The 15,251-nt window shown below is 41.8% G+C and overlaps 1 long non-coding RNA gene across 1 annotated transcript in view; it reads right to left on the bottom strand.

Annotated features, from left to right (window-relative positions):
- Positions 1–384: 384 nt before the first annotated feature.
- Positions 385–15,251, bottom strand: part of LOC123611077 — a 29,813-nt gene continuing 14,946 nt past the window's right edge. The window contains exons 2-3 of the long non-coding RNA XR_006718420.1: positions 7,604–7,938; positions 385–1,350 (exon numbers count right to left, since the gene is read on the bottom strand). This is a non-coding gene — a long non-coding RNA (uncharacterized LOC123611077). The remainder of the gene's footprint in view (positions 1,351–7,603; positions 7,939–15,251) is intronic.

The following is a 15,251-nucleotide window of genomic DNA, read 5'->3' as shown; positions in this document are numbered from 1 at the left end:
TGAGCCTCACATCAGGCTCTGCATGTTGTCAGCTGTGGATCCTGCTTGAGATTCTCTCTCTTCCTCTCTCTCCGCCTCTCTCTCTGTCAAAATAAATAAACAAACTTAAAAAAAAGATCAAGACTAAAGTGTGTGTGTGTGTGTGTGTGTGTGTGTGCATGCACGCACATAAAACCTTGATCAAATGATAAAGTATCAGCAAGATAAACATAAAAAATACTAAGCTATTGTAATATGAATTACAAAACATATGCATACTGTTTTGAGTTTCCAAATATCATTAGCACACATTTCATCAAATAAATAGAAGTGAAATTAGCATTTCACCACCAGATCAAAATACAAGGAGTATGGGATTTTGCGGGGGGGGGGGGGGGGGGGGGGATGAAAATGTTCCAGAATTAAACAGTGATTTTTGGCTGCACAACTTTGTGAATATACTAAAGTTCACTAAATTGCACACCTTTAAAGAGCGAATTTTGTGAGTGAGAGTTATCTCAATAAAAAACTTACCTCACAGAAAGGTAAGTGAACACGTTAGAGCTCCAGCAGGCAGTCGTTCAAATATGTAGGAGAGAAATGATTACAGTGAGATTTCAAAGTTTGCACCAACTGATGGGGGTTGAGTGTTAGTATGTAAAGTGGTGATAAGCATCCTGATGCCAGAGTGCAGGTAAGAAAAGAGGGTTTCATTCTCTTGTCCATAATTGGTAATCCTTGCACTGGTGCCCCTGGCTGGGATCCTCAATACACTTGGCAACTCGGACACCACCGTGGGTGAGGATGAGTGTGCAAATGATTAAGAGTTCAAGGAAAGCCTTTGCCCAAACTTATGTCACTCAACAAATCTACTCATGCAGTAACAATATTGAAGCCAAACTTGAATAGCAAAAGAAGTCCTTAAGAACACAAAACATTTTTGTGAAACCCAGGGAAATCTGTAGGAAATCATCTCCAACGACATGGCCCAGTAGAACCGACGACTGTGAAATAGTGACAGTTTCCTCACGTTCCTCCAGGAGTTCTAATAGTAAAACATCCCAGTGCCCCAATGGCAGCGTGACTTATGAGCAGTGATCTTCCAGTATATATACAGGTTCATGTGCTATATACAAAGTGTTCTGCAAGGAATGTTGCCTTTATTTGGCTAGGAAAGCCTCTGTGTGGAGGAAGCATTTGAGAAGGGCCTTGAAAACAGACAGGGAAGGAAGGTCTTAGCAGGTGGAGATGCTGAAGCCTGGCCTGGGAGTGGGGCCACTCCCAGAACAAGAATTTGAAGCAGGGGAGCCATCAGAAGGAGAGGCACACAGCTTTGTCCAGGGTGCATTCATCACCTTTCCTGTAGCCAGGCTGTGTGACGGAAGAAGAGGAGAGCGAGATGTGGCAGAAAATACAGATCAAGGCCATTCCAGGGAGGTCTTGAATTTGAGGCCTGGGTCTGGACTTAATGCAATGGGTAATGACACAAGTGAAGGCAAACTGATTTCATAAATACACACATTTTTTTGTGATCAGCTCCTGTGTAAATATTATAGGAATCATTGCATCAGCAGGTTCTAAAGTGATATTAAACGCCTTTGGAGAGTTCCCTTGAGCCCTCTAAGTGACATCCTCAATTTCCCTGTTGGAAAGTTTAATTTTTTTGTTAAAAAATAATTTAATAGACTTTATTATTTAGACTAGTTTTAGGTTCACACCAAAATTGAGCAGAAGGTACAGAGATTCCCATATACTTTCTGGGTATACACATCCTTCCCCCCTATTGTCAACACCCAGAATGATGCATTTGTTACAGTCGATGAACCAACCTCAACACATCATTTTCACCCCAAATCCAAAATTTACATTAGTGTCATACATCCTATGAGTTTTGACAGATGTATAATGGCATATATATCCACCATCACAGTATCATACAGACTAGTTCCACTGCCCTAAAAATTCTCTCTGCTCCTTATATTTATCCCTATGTCTCTCCCAACCCCTAGCAACTACCGATTCTTTTACTATCTCAATCATTTTGCTTTCTCCAGAATGTTATACTATTGGAATCATACAGCATGTTGTCTTATTAAAGTGACTTCTTTCCTTTGGTAATATACATGGAAGTTACCTCCACGTCTTTTTGCGCCTCAATAGCTCATTCCCTTTTAGAGCTGAATAACACTTCACTGCCTGGATATACCATGGTTTATTTATCCATTCACTTCCCAAGGACATCTTGGTTGTTTCCAAGTTTTGGCAATTATGGATAAAGCTGCATACATTCATGGGAGGACTTTTGTGTAGACACATGTTTTCAACATGTTTGATAATGTTGTCAGGGAAGTGCAAATTAAAACAACAATGAAATATCACTACAAATCTATTAAAATGGCCAAAATTGATAGCACCGACAACACCAAGTGCTGACAAGTATGTGGAACAAAAGGAATTCCCATTCATTGCTGGTGGGAATGCAAAATGGTGCAAACACTTTGGGAGACAGTTTGGGGCTTTCTTTTTGTTTGTTTGGGGGTTTCTTACAAAATTAAGCATCTTACCATATGTGTTTCTTGGTATATACCCAAAGGGGTTGAAAGTTTAGATCAGTCTTTCTCTTCCCAGTTTGCCTGTTCAATACTTCTATTCTGCACTGCAGGTGCCTCACACATGGTGAGAAGAGCAGATATGGATTTGGTGTGGTCTGAATTCAAATCGTGACATTTTGCTGACAGTTTCCATTTATTCATTTAATACTTATTTGATTGACTTCAGTATATCAAGACCTGTACTAGATGAAGAACAGAGATTACTAGAATACACCTTTGAAGAGTGAAGTCTGCTGGAAAGCAAGACCAACACTAAAATATAAATTACAAAACATGTGCTAAATACAAAGGAATGGCAGAGGGAGTCCAGGTAGAGAATGAAGCCGGGAAGGCTCTGTGGAGGTAGGGAGCTCTATGCTGGCCTAGATCAATGGAGGTGGCTAGGGAAAACATTACTGGAAAAGGAGACAGAAAACAAAGGCACAGAGGAGTTCTTGCACAAGAGCTCCTTCAGAGACTACGAATCACACACATATGCTGATGACCTAGAATTGAGAGGAATGTCTGAAGAAAAGTTGCTTCAGCCATTCTCTGATTCTCCCTCTGCACTCATTTCCTCTTAAACATTTCATCTCAAAATAAGAATGAAAAAGGAAAAAAAAGAAAAGAAAAGAAATAATTAGCTACCTCTTTGTTGATCTGGTATCTCAGCTTGCTCTCATTTATCCCACGAGCATACCCACTGCTCTGAGCAATTCTCAACCTCTTTGGGTGTATATAACACATGTTAAATGGAAATAATGGCAGGACTAGTTTCTGCCAGCGCTGTGGGGATGCTGATACTTCTCTAGCCTAACCCATTTAGACGGTGTGAAGATAAGTGGTAATAATGTTTCATCATATATTGTGAAGATAAGTGGTAATAATGTTTCATCATATATTAATTTCCACCTTTCATCTGAGAACTCCATAGCATATTACAAACATTATTCCTTGCAACATCTCTGTGAAGTACAGAGGTGAGTAATATTATTGCCCCCACTTGAGAGCTGTAGGAACTGAGTCACAAAGGGGTCAAAGAACTGTTCAAGGTCATGTGTCCTCAGCATGGAGTAGAACCTCAATCATATGCAGCCTTTCTGCCTTGTCATTGTTGGCAATGAGCTGCCTCAAGCTTCCTCTTTAGTCCTCATTACCCAAATCTGATATTTGTAGAATACTTGAGACTGTTGGCTATAGAACTTTATCTAAACTCAGTTTTACTGTTATTATTAACTAACTTAATCTGCACTAATGCATAATGTGGAAAACTGAAGATGTGATGTCCCAAAGAGGAATTACCTGCCTCAAGGTGCTGATGTGAAGCTCAACTGAATTAATTAATGTTTGTAAAACATTTAGCAACCCTTAGATTAAAGGGTCTAATACAAAGATACAAGGCTTTCCCTTTAATTACAGAAGAAAAGAGCTCGCTAATGGCTATCTCTACTTCTCAGAGGCGTTGTCTCTGATTCTCCCTGCTCAGCACTGGGGTCTGACCTGCTTTAAGGTGGTTTGGGGTGGCTCATATATCCACATTCAGAAAAGCCCCATTCCCGTGCATTCTGTGATTTCCAAAACTAAACTAAAAGATTCCTCTCTAAAGGTAAGGCGGCTTCCCCTCTGTGAAGCTTACCTTGGTTGGCAACTAAGATGATAATTTTAGGTCACAAAAGACAGTCTATTTAGAAAAAAAAAAAAAAAAGTCAAAAGAGTAAATCCCCAGGCAGAAACTTCATGCCAGTGTACTTAATTCTAAGAACTTTTAAGCTAGAAATTTGAATATAGAAAATAATACATTTTAGAGTGTAACTGTTAAGAATTATAGACTGTTACAATTCAGCCTTAGACATTACTAAATGACCCTCATTGTTTCTTGGGTGAAGAAAAAGTTCCAGGAAGACTGTATAATGACGTGTCCAAGGTTACAATATGCAAGATGGGATTCAACTCAGGGACTTAAGTTTTGTATAATGTACGTCACATAGCACCATACTGCTGTCCACCTTCCGTAAAAGAATCAGAGTCAGATATTTGAAACATTCTCTCTAGAATATTTAAAAGAGAATTTCATTTGAAAAGCTTGATTTAAATAGAAAATTCCAAGGACCCACCAGTTGTATAAGGCTATGGCCATATCACAGAAATGTAGGGTGTTTCCCATCACTTGGGCAGGATAGAGAGGGATTGGGACATGGCATTGGATATACCTACTGGGTTAAAAAAAAAAAAAAAAAAGCTACACTTGGGAAACTGATGAAATTGCAGGAGCTAACAAAGGAAGTTTAATCTAGCCAGCAACTGAAACTTATGTCAATCTTTGCTTACAGCTCAAGAGAGCAGTTGGCCAAGAAAGTGGGGGGAGGGACATAAAACAGAAGTGGAACATTTCCAACAAGCTGTTGGAGTCCAGCTATGAGGAACATGGGGCAGGTGATACCTGGAAATCCAGACAGCAGGAAGCTGGCTCCTGGAGTCCATCCTCTAGTGGCCAATCCCAACCAGAGACTTTGGGTCTGAGGCCAGGTTCCAATACCAAGTCAGAGCCTGGCAAGAGAAAGACTAGTCCTTACTTTTAGCAAGGATCTGGGCTAAATATGGGTGGCCAGACAGGCACTTGGAACCTAGACTTAGGAATGAAGTAGGAGCCCAATTAGAAGTATCAGGGCACCATCTATGGTCAGACTGGTAGGGAGTGTGATATTGCTGAGCACTGACAGGGTTCAGGACCTCCACCCTGGCCCCAGAATGACCCAGACACAGGGCTGGCCGCCTGGTGGGAATCAAGAATGGATCCCGGCTGGAGATGGAAAGAGAGAGACAAAGCTGGGACTGGCTATCGGGCCTCTCTGTTTCCCTCCTCCCTGATGTCCATTTTATGCTTAGTTATTGCTCTCATCAACAAGTAAGAAGCCGCACAGAACATAGGAGACCCTCAAGTAGATCAACCCATGACATTTTGGGAGAAGACTAATGAAGTTCAGAGCTTTGATTTGTCCATATTACACATGTCTTTCAAGGCCCTAAGCAAATGGGTAATGGGAAATATTATTTCCTGGTGAAAAAAGAGAATGGAAAGCAGAAATAAGGCACCCCTAGTACTCAGACACCCCCACCCCCATTAGTGTGGCATCTGAGGGGGCTGAGGTTTTTGAGCTCTCCCTCAAGCCGCCATTAACTCTGCCAAAGACCTCAAATTAACAACCCAGTAAACACTGCGTTTGCCATGCAAATGCAACTTTGAGCTAAATCCTCCAGCCTCCAGCCTAATCTCCGTTCCCTCAGAGGGGGATGGGAGCTGTCCCTCTCATGGCACTTCCTTCCTTTGCAAGTCCCTGTGAAACCCTCTTTTCTGCGTTGGCCACAGGAGTCTTACTACACTTCTCTCTGCACTGGGACTTGAGCCCGGTTGTCTCCCCCTTCCTCTCTGTCTCTCTTTGGCCCCAGGGCCCTTGTATCTGGCTGGTTGTGTGTCTTGTTGCTCTGTTTATTTCTCATCCACTCTTCAGGAGGCGGCTTAGAACAGCAGAAGTTTTTTAAAACAGTGGTGGCTGTCAGTCACTCCACAAACCTTGGTCCAAACCCAGACCTACCATACCAGAGTCCCTGGGAGAAGAAACACAAGGTTTGACAACTATAGGTTATATTATACTTGCATTACTTTAAAAAAAAAAAGGAGAATAAAAGAATAAGCTAGGTCTATAATCATGGCAAGCTGTCTATGATACATACCTGCAAAGTTAAGTTACAGAATGCTGTGTAGAACATTATCCCATTTCTATAACAGCAGAAAACATATGTATGTGGGGGTGATGGGGTGTATTTAAGGGTATTAAATCAAAGGAATCCTTGGACTTGGGATTTAAGTCACTGATCCCCATTTCCCTCTGCCACCCCCCACCCCCCGCCCCAAATCCTTGATGCACTGAAACCAGATCTAGCTTTAGATCACACACTGTATATTATGGCTCTACCATTTAATAGCAGTAGAAAAGTTGCCAGCTTACTTACCTACCCTATGCTTCAGTTTTTCACCTGTGAAATGGAATATTAGTACTCTATGCTACGGGATGTAGTAAGGATATGTAAGATAACGTGTACATGCCCAACCTAGTGTCAGAAAACTTAGAAAAATATTTTTAAAGAAAAGATACTAAAAATTTGAAAGTAGTCAGTTAAACGTCCAACTTCAGCTCAGATCATAATCTCACAGTTTATAGGTTGTAGCCCTGCGATGGGCTTTGTGCTGACAGCTTGGAGCCTGGAACCTGCTTCTGATTCTGTGTCTCCCTTGCTCTCTGCTCCTCCCCTGCTCGTGCTTGGTCTCTCTCTCTCTCTCTCTCTCTCTCTCTCTCTCTCTCCAAAAAATAAAATAAAAACATTAAAAAATATATATGTAAATACACACACACACACACACACACACACATATATTTTAGGGGTGCCTAAATATATATTCAGGGGAGCCTGGAGCCTTCTTCGGATTCTGTGTCTTCCTCTCTCCCTGCTCCTCCCCTACTCGTGCTCCATGTGTGTATCTCTCTCTCTCAAAAATAAATAAGCAATAAATAAGTAAATATATACATATATATATTTAGTAGAAGTTGAACATGAAGCTGTACTTGTGAATTTTGTCTTCCCTATATATGTGAAAATGGAGGAAAAAGACAATTCAAATGTTTTTATTTGTCTTTCTAAAATAAACACATCTACAGATTGATCGCTTACTTGTAAGGTGTGAGCCCACCAGCACGAGAGCATTCAAAGCAGCATCTGCTAACCTGGAGACCTCCCAACCCTGGCCCATCTGCCTCCCCAGGGCTTGCATTGGGCACCACTGGCTGCCCCCCTGCAGGCCTGGTCCCAGCCTATGGGCTTCAGGACAAAAGCTTGCATGACTTTTGACAGACTGGAGAATCATCCAAGTATCCAATTACCTAGGCAAAATCCCTATGGGAGGGTTAACAAGCTGATAAAAGAAACTCCCCTGGGTACTATGAAATGCATTTGCAGAAACTTAGGATGGTGCTTACCTTAAGGAACAGGACATTTCAAAAGCACAAGTGGGTCTCTTCAAATATCTGACTGCTCTTCCAGTAGAAGGATGGGCTTGATACTACAAGTCGAAGCTGGTTGAGAGCAAGGGCGTCAGTCCTCTTGATTGTGGCGATGTCTTCACGGGTGTGTCCCTGACATATTTTGCACATTACATATGTTCAGTTGATTGTAATTCAACTATAAGTCAATAAACTAAAAGAGTATTAGCCTTGATGTCACATAGCTTGGGCTCCGATTATTGCCTTGCCACTTCTGGTCAGTGTGATTGACAACAGATTCCTTGACCTCTTATCTTCGAGTTGACAAGAAGCTAGGAGAGAGAAGAGTCAGTATGAGGTAAATACTGCTGTTGCTATTGGGTGCTCTGACTTCTGCAAAGTTCTTAATGTTGGAAGGGGTAGTTTAACATAAGGGAGGGCAGTTTTGCAGTCCTGGGTTTCCCAGGGTCTTTGAAAGGCCATCAGAGATCACGGAAAACAGGAAGATCATAGCCGACCTCTGCAAGTGTCACTGTCTAACAGGGCAACCCCAGGCTTTTGGTTTTTTTTATTTTTTATTCATTTCATTCATTTAAGTTTATTCATTTATTTTGAGGGGGGAGGGGCAGAGGGAGAGAGGGAGAAAGAATCCCAAGCAGGTTCCTTCCTTTAGCATGAAGCCCTAGGCAGGGCTCTATCCCACAAATCTTGGGATCATGACCTAAGCTGAAACCAAGAGTTGGATGCTCAACCGACTGAGCCACCCAGGCGTCCCACCCAGCCTTTTAAATAAGAGAAATTCAGAGCCAGATTATCTTGGCATGGAAGGACTCAGAAGCTCCAGTTTGTCACAAGGTGTCCCAGCCTTCTTCTTCTCTCCCTCCTGTGCTACTTCCCTCCCAGCACAGGTCACCTTCCCCAGCTGGCACTCTGCTGGCATCTGGCGGCTGGGAGCTTGCACATCAAAGGCTATGAAATAGTCAATTATTTTGGAAGAGGAGGTGGGAACCACATCCACTTCCTGTCTCTTTTTCTTTCATCATGTGCCCTTGACAAGGGTCTCTTCTCTGCCTTGAGGCTCAGTTTCCTCATCTGTACAATAGAACTGATATTATTTGCCCCATCTTTGTACACTGTAAAGCACTTAATACTGCCCAGCACAGAGTTAAGGCAGGTCATGAGGCCGTCATGATTGAACATATGTGAGGTAATGAGGTGAGGGTAGTCTAGGAGGGAATGCTTGAGTTTTCAGACCACAAGCCCTTGCAGGTGAGGATGGGAACGAGTCAAAGTGCTTCCTTCCCCTCCTGGTAACATAGATGTGTTTTAGACCATGGTTCTTTGGAAACAATCACTTGCCTTTGTTTCTTAACTTACTCTTTTTTGCTACTGCCTTAAATTCCAGTTTCATTTATTAGAATTTACTACTTTAGTGATTATCTTTAATTTTGAATCTCCAGGTTCTTCTTTGCTTTGTCCTTTACAACCCTTGTGATAGAACAGATGGTCTCCAGCTTATACATTCTCTACAACTAAACATTCCATGTTCTGGACAGCAGCTGGCCTGCCTCCCTCCTCAAAGCACTGGTGACCCCATTTAGCTTATATTATGTCCTCAATAATCTGTGACTGCTCCTGGGTATGCAGCCCAAAACCGATGTCACAATGTCACACACACACTCACACACACACACACACACACGCACACACCTACATGTGCACACCCAGCATCTCAGCATGAGCCCTGGTCTCACTTCCATTAGATCCACTGGTGATATTTGTCTCACCACTCCTTTCCAAGATCTTTCTCACCCCTCCAACCGTCTCTTTGGGAGATCTACTGCTAATTTCTTCAACCCCTTTGGCCAAGACCCCATCTCTTATTCCAGATGTCATTCACAAAGCCTAATGTTATGGTTTACAATAATTTCAATTACTATTAAAGTATTTGATAACATGCTCATGTTAAGAATGAAAAGTTTTCTGGAAGACTATTTGCTAGTATTTATCAAGAAGAATATATTTATAATGGCAACGCCAACATTCATTGAATGCTTGCCTATACCAAACTCTGGTGTAAGGTAACTCACCTCCCCTCATATTCCTGTCATCAACTCTGAGGTAGACGCTTTTCATTCTCACCACTTCTAGAAATCTATTCCACTTCTAGAAATTGTTCCAGAGGGGGGGCGCCTGGGTGGCGCAGTCGGTTAAGCGTCCGACTTCAGCCAGGTCACGATCTCGCGGTCCGTGAGTTCGAGCCCCGCGTCAGGCTCTGGGCTGATGGCTCAGAGCCTGGAGCCTGTTTCTGATTCTGTGTCTCCCTCTCTCTCTGCCCCTCCCCCGTTCATGCTCTGTCTCTCTCTGTCCCAAAAATAAAAAATAATAAATGGAAAAAAAAAAAATTTAAAAAAAAAAAAAAAGAAATTGTTCCAGAGGGAATACTTTTGGCTACATTCAAAATGAATATGGAGAAAATTCATCACAGCATATAGTTCTAACTGAATATATCCAATGTTATGGAGGATAATGCATCTATCAGATGTCATAGCTTTAGGAATATTTAATAACATGGGAAAGGTAATGGAATATTAAGTGAAAATCAAGATGTAAAATTTTATATGCAACACAAGCCCAATATTATCCATGGATGCATAGACAAGGAGGAAAAAAAAAAAAAAAAAACAGAAGAAAAAAAAAAAAGAAGCAGAACAAAACCCTAACAGTGAATATCTCTGAGTTGTATCTTTGCTTTATTAAATTATTTGTACCATCTATTATTTCACAATAAACATACTCTAATGTCATAATCAGAAAAAAATAATTTTATTAAACATAGATTTTGCTATAGCATAACTTCTTTAATGTCTACTTAACCTCTACAACAGACCAAGTGGAGAGTTCCACAATATCATTCTCCCTGAAGGGGCCAATGAGCTAGAAGTTAATATTACTCCCAAGGATATGGAGTTAATATTACTCCCAAGGAAATGTAATGCAAGTTTATTCCAATTGCACAGAAAAGACATAAAGAAGCTGTGCAGTTCACTTGGTGGCAGGAAATGAATCCTTACTAAGGATGCACTGAACTCCCCGAACTACCCCAAAAAATGGAGATTTTGCTACCATGCAGTACCATCCTTTGCTCTAGGATGCTTCCTTCTTCCAGAATGTTTCATTTCTGTAATGTGCTCTGTTTCTTTTCTCCCCTCCAGTCCCTGCCTCTCCCAAACCCGATTGGCCCTGGTCCTGTTCATAGCCTCCCTGGGGTCCTCTGGTGACTCCCCTTCCTCTGATCACACGAGCCTGGGCAAGGCAGCCTGAGATCCTAGGTCCGCAGTGGTGCGTGCGCTCGGTAAAAATGGGAGCACCTGAAGCACCACGGAAGAGCTTTGGCAAACAATTGATTCCATGACAAAAGCAGCTTCTCTCTCTGGAGAAAATAGTAAAAGTAAAGGCAAAAATCATTCATGCAATTGCACGCAATAATGGACACTCCACTTAACCATTATTTCTTGGGCATAGTGAAAGAACATGAATTTGTAATCACCCCAAATCCAGACATTAGCCAGGCTCTACAGCTAAGTGGGGGAGTCTGTGCAAGGCTGCAAAGATTGCTCATCTATAAAACAGGTCTAATAACTTCACAGTGCTGTTGGAAGAATAGAAGTGTACAAGATGTGTACATGAGAGAACATAAACCTAGCACTCAGATCTTTGTTTCCAATACTATTTTCCAAGAAAAAGATCCAGGTTTCCTTGGAAAAATGACTGATTTTAGGACTAGAGCAGCAAATAAACAAGATGAGCCTGGAGACTCTTTGAGTGCTAGAAGGTAAGGAAGTGCTCAAAATCAAAACAAAACCAAACAATGGTGGAGATATATCAAGAAGGTACTGAAGCAACTGAATACCCACCCCCCACAATGGCCAAAGCTAAAACAGTCTAAGCAAGAAAATATAAAAATTGGATTTGGATTATAACCCAATGCATAAAACTGATATCCATGAATCCACACTGATGTCAATAAAAGATAGAGTAAATAAATAAATAGGGGAGAAGAGAGACCTCTCCTACACAGAAGAATCCAAATAATTTATGTAGATACTGCCCCCCTGCCCCAGGCAGGGTTACATAGCTCTCCACTCATGTGTAGTCTGCACATAGCGACTTCCTGCCAAAGAGTGCAGTATAGAAAGAGGAAAAAAAGAGTAACTGAGTGGTGGAGAATCCTGGCACACTCTCCCTCAGCCAGGTGATGGAGGTCAACATCAACAGTGACAAATCAGGTTGGTAGTGTGCACCCTCAGCATGATGAGATGAACATACCCCTTTACCTCTGTGATATTTCTCCCCTAAACTCATAATTCTGGTCGAACAATGAGAAAAACCTCAGACAAATCCCAGTAGAGGGACATTCTACAAAATACCTGCTCAGTACTCCTCAAAGCTGTCAAGGTCCTCAAAAACAAGGAAAGTTTGAGAAAAGGTCACAGCCAAGAGGAGCCTAAGGAGACCGTAACAACTAAATATGATGTGGTTTCCTGGAACAAATAAAGAACATTGGTTAAAACTAAGATAATCTGTATAAAGTATAGACTTTACTTAATAGTAATATGTCAATATCAGTCCCTTAGTTGTAATAAATGTACAATTCTCAAGAGGTTAACAATAGGAAGAACTGGGTTTGGGGCATATGGGAAGTCTGCACTATTTTCACAATTTTTCTGTAAATTGAAAACTATTCTAAAATTAAAACTTCAGGGGCTCCTGGGTGGCTCAGTCAGTTAAGTATCCGACCTTGATTTCTGCGCAGGTCATGATCTCACCGTTTTGTGAATTCAAGGCCCCCGTTGGGCTCCACGCTGTTAGCATGGAGCCTGCTTTGGATTCTTTCTCTCTCCCTCTCTCTCTGCCCCTCCTCCACTCGCATTCTCTCACTCTCTCTCAAAATAAATAAATAAATAAATAAACTAAAAAAAAATTAAAAGTTCAGTCTTTAAGAAGCAGTGTGAATACAATGTGTTTATTACAGTAATTGGGAACTGCCTGGTTTAAATTTAAAGCATCCCTGCCTCTGTTTGTCACTTTGTTAAAATAATTGAAGCCACCTTGACGGCAATGTCAAGATTTTGAGGTAGGTTGATGTTATGAACTGGCTTGGGCTCTACAAAAACAAACAAAAAAACCCCTTGGTTTAGTGAGATAACTCTGCCCTCTAGTGGCTTAACATTTTATATACTTTCAGTGGCAAAGGACAGTCTAGAACGCTACTCACTTTTGATGTTTCAAAGTCCAGACAAGAGTCAAAATATACTCAGGGCCTTTATTTTTATTTTTTTTTTTTTTTAATTTTTTTTTTCAACGTTTATTTATTTTTGGGACAGAGAGAGACAGAGCATGAACGGGGGAGGGGCAGAGAGAGAGGGAGACACAGAATCGGAAACAGGCTCCAGGCTCCGAGCCATCAGCCCAGAGCCTGACGCGGGGCTCGAACTCACGGACCGCGAGATCGTGACCTGGCTGAAGTCGGACGCTTAACCGACTGCGCCACCCAGGCGCCCCCTCAGGGCCTTTAATATGCTGGGACCATACCCCACTTTGTAACACTTACACAGAACTTTACCTTCCTGAGTAGTCTCTGAGAAAAGACACATTTGTGTGAAGGAACTGTCTGGTGGGAATATAAAAGGCAAAGTTAGGTGGGGGGGGGGGGCAGTTTGACAATGTGAATGAGAAGACTTAAAGATATTTATGTACCTGCACCCATTAAATTCACTTTTGGAAACTGTTCCACAGGAAATTAATGCAAGTTACAGAAAAAGATTTAAAACATCTTTAAAAAATGTTACATTTAACAATGAACAATTTGAAACAAAGTGTTTCACAATGGGGTAGTTGTGGAGGAAAGGAAGGAAGGGGAAGGAAGGAACACTGTATCAGTATACTGGACTTATTATGCACGCAATAAGGGCATTCCTAAGAATATTTAATGACATGGTTAAATTGTTCATGATATAATGTTTAGTAAAACTCCATCAACAGTGTGATCAAAACTTCAGGGAGTAATAGAGATGACCATGTATACACACACACAAACAAACAATGACACATACTTCTCAGGTCACAGTGTGCAGAAAATGTAACTATTTTTGTTTAAATCTCAACTTGATTTTTGCTTTAATCCTTCATTTTGCCTGATGGACAAAAATGGATCTGGTTAGCTATGAGGTAGCTCAATCACACCAGGGTTTTCTTCGTCGCTTTGTGTTTAAACAATCATTTAAGGGATCTACCGCTTCCCTCCTCCTTCCATTAGATTGGCCCCTCTGTCCACTGGATTGTGGCAGCACAGAGCGAGGAAAGGCCGGTCCTTCCTCACCCTCTGTCACTGGCATAGGTTGAGCCATCACTTGTCTTTGTTTATCTGGTGATTTGCACGTGGTGGGCTTGCCTCCACTTAGACACTTGTGGCTCCATCAAGAGTTGTCTCTCTGCCTTCTCTTGGTCCTTCTCTACACCTTTGGAGCAAATGAAACCCCAGGGCACTTTCCCAAGCCTCCTTGGCCACAGGCAACGTGGGGTGAGCTCTCCAGCTAGACTTGCCTTGTTTTGCTCATTTCTTCATTACTGCTGTGATGTGTGAGCACGAGAGACTTCTGTGCCATTATCACTGCCCTCTCAGATTTCCCCGGGAATCAGTATATAGTCCTCTGCTTGAGGTCCCGGCCCCACCACTATAGGACTTCCATTATCCTGCAAAGTATGGGAGTGTCTGTGAGATCTAGACCAACACCAAACTCCATCATTCCTCCCAAATCTCTCCTTGCTCAGCTGTGACATTTCTATCAAATCCACAGCAGGAAAATTGACTCCTACATCACTCATGCTTCCAAAGTCTATTATTTACAAAGATAAAATTGAGCTTTTGTCCCCAAAGGCAAACTTGGAGACTCAGAAATCTTTTTTCTCTAAGTAATGTCTCTTCCAGGAATGTCAAGTCTATTTAGAAAATGTAAATACTGGGGCGCCTGGGTGGCGCAGTCGGTTAAGCGTCCGACTTCAGCCAGGTCACGATCTCACGGTCCGTGAGTTCGAGCCCCGCGTCGGGCTCTGGGCTGATGGCTCAGAGCCTGGAGCCTGTTTCTGATTCTGTGTCTCCCTCTCTCTCTGACCCTCCCCTGTTCATGCTCTGTCTCTCTCTGTCCCAAAAATAAATAAACGTTGAAAAAAAAAAAAAAAAAAAAAAAAGAAAATGTAAATACTGATAATTGTCTCCTTCCTTTCTCTTCACATTCCTGCTGTGACCTTACCCTGAGTGCACACACACACACACACACACACACACACACACACGCACACAAAGTCTTGCTGGTGATTGAACAATCAGAGGAAGCACGGGAGTAAAAAGGAATAAGTATGTATACACATATGCTCATATATACATGCATCTGTAAGTATTCATGTTTATATAAAGAATACAGAAATCAATTCAATGCAAGGTTTCAGGGGTTATCTATGCATTACACTTTTTTTTTTTTTTAATTTTTTTTTTCAACGTTTATTTATTTTTGGGACAGAGAGAGACAGAGCATGAACGGGGGAGGGGCAGAGAGAGAGGGAGACACAGAATCGGAAACAGGCT

This window comes from Leopardus geoffroyi, chromosome C2 (genome assembly GCF_018350155.1).
Source record: "Leopardus geoffroyi isolate Oge1 chromosome C2, O.geoffroyi_Oge1_pat1.0, whole genome shotgun sequence".
Lineage (NCBI taxonomy): Eukaryota > Metazoa > Chordata > Mammalia > Carnivora > Felidae > Leopardus > Leopardus geoffroyi.
Note: the sequence above shows the minus strand (reverse complement) of the source record. Positions and strands in the feature narration are given on the sequence as shown.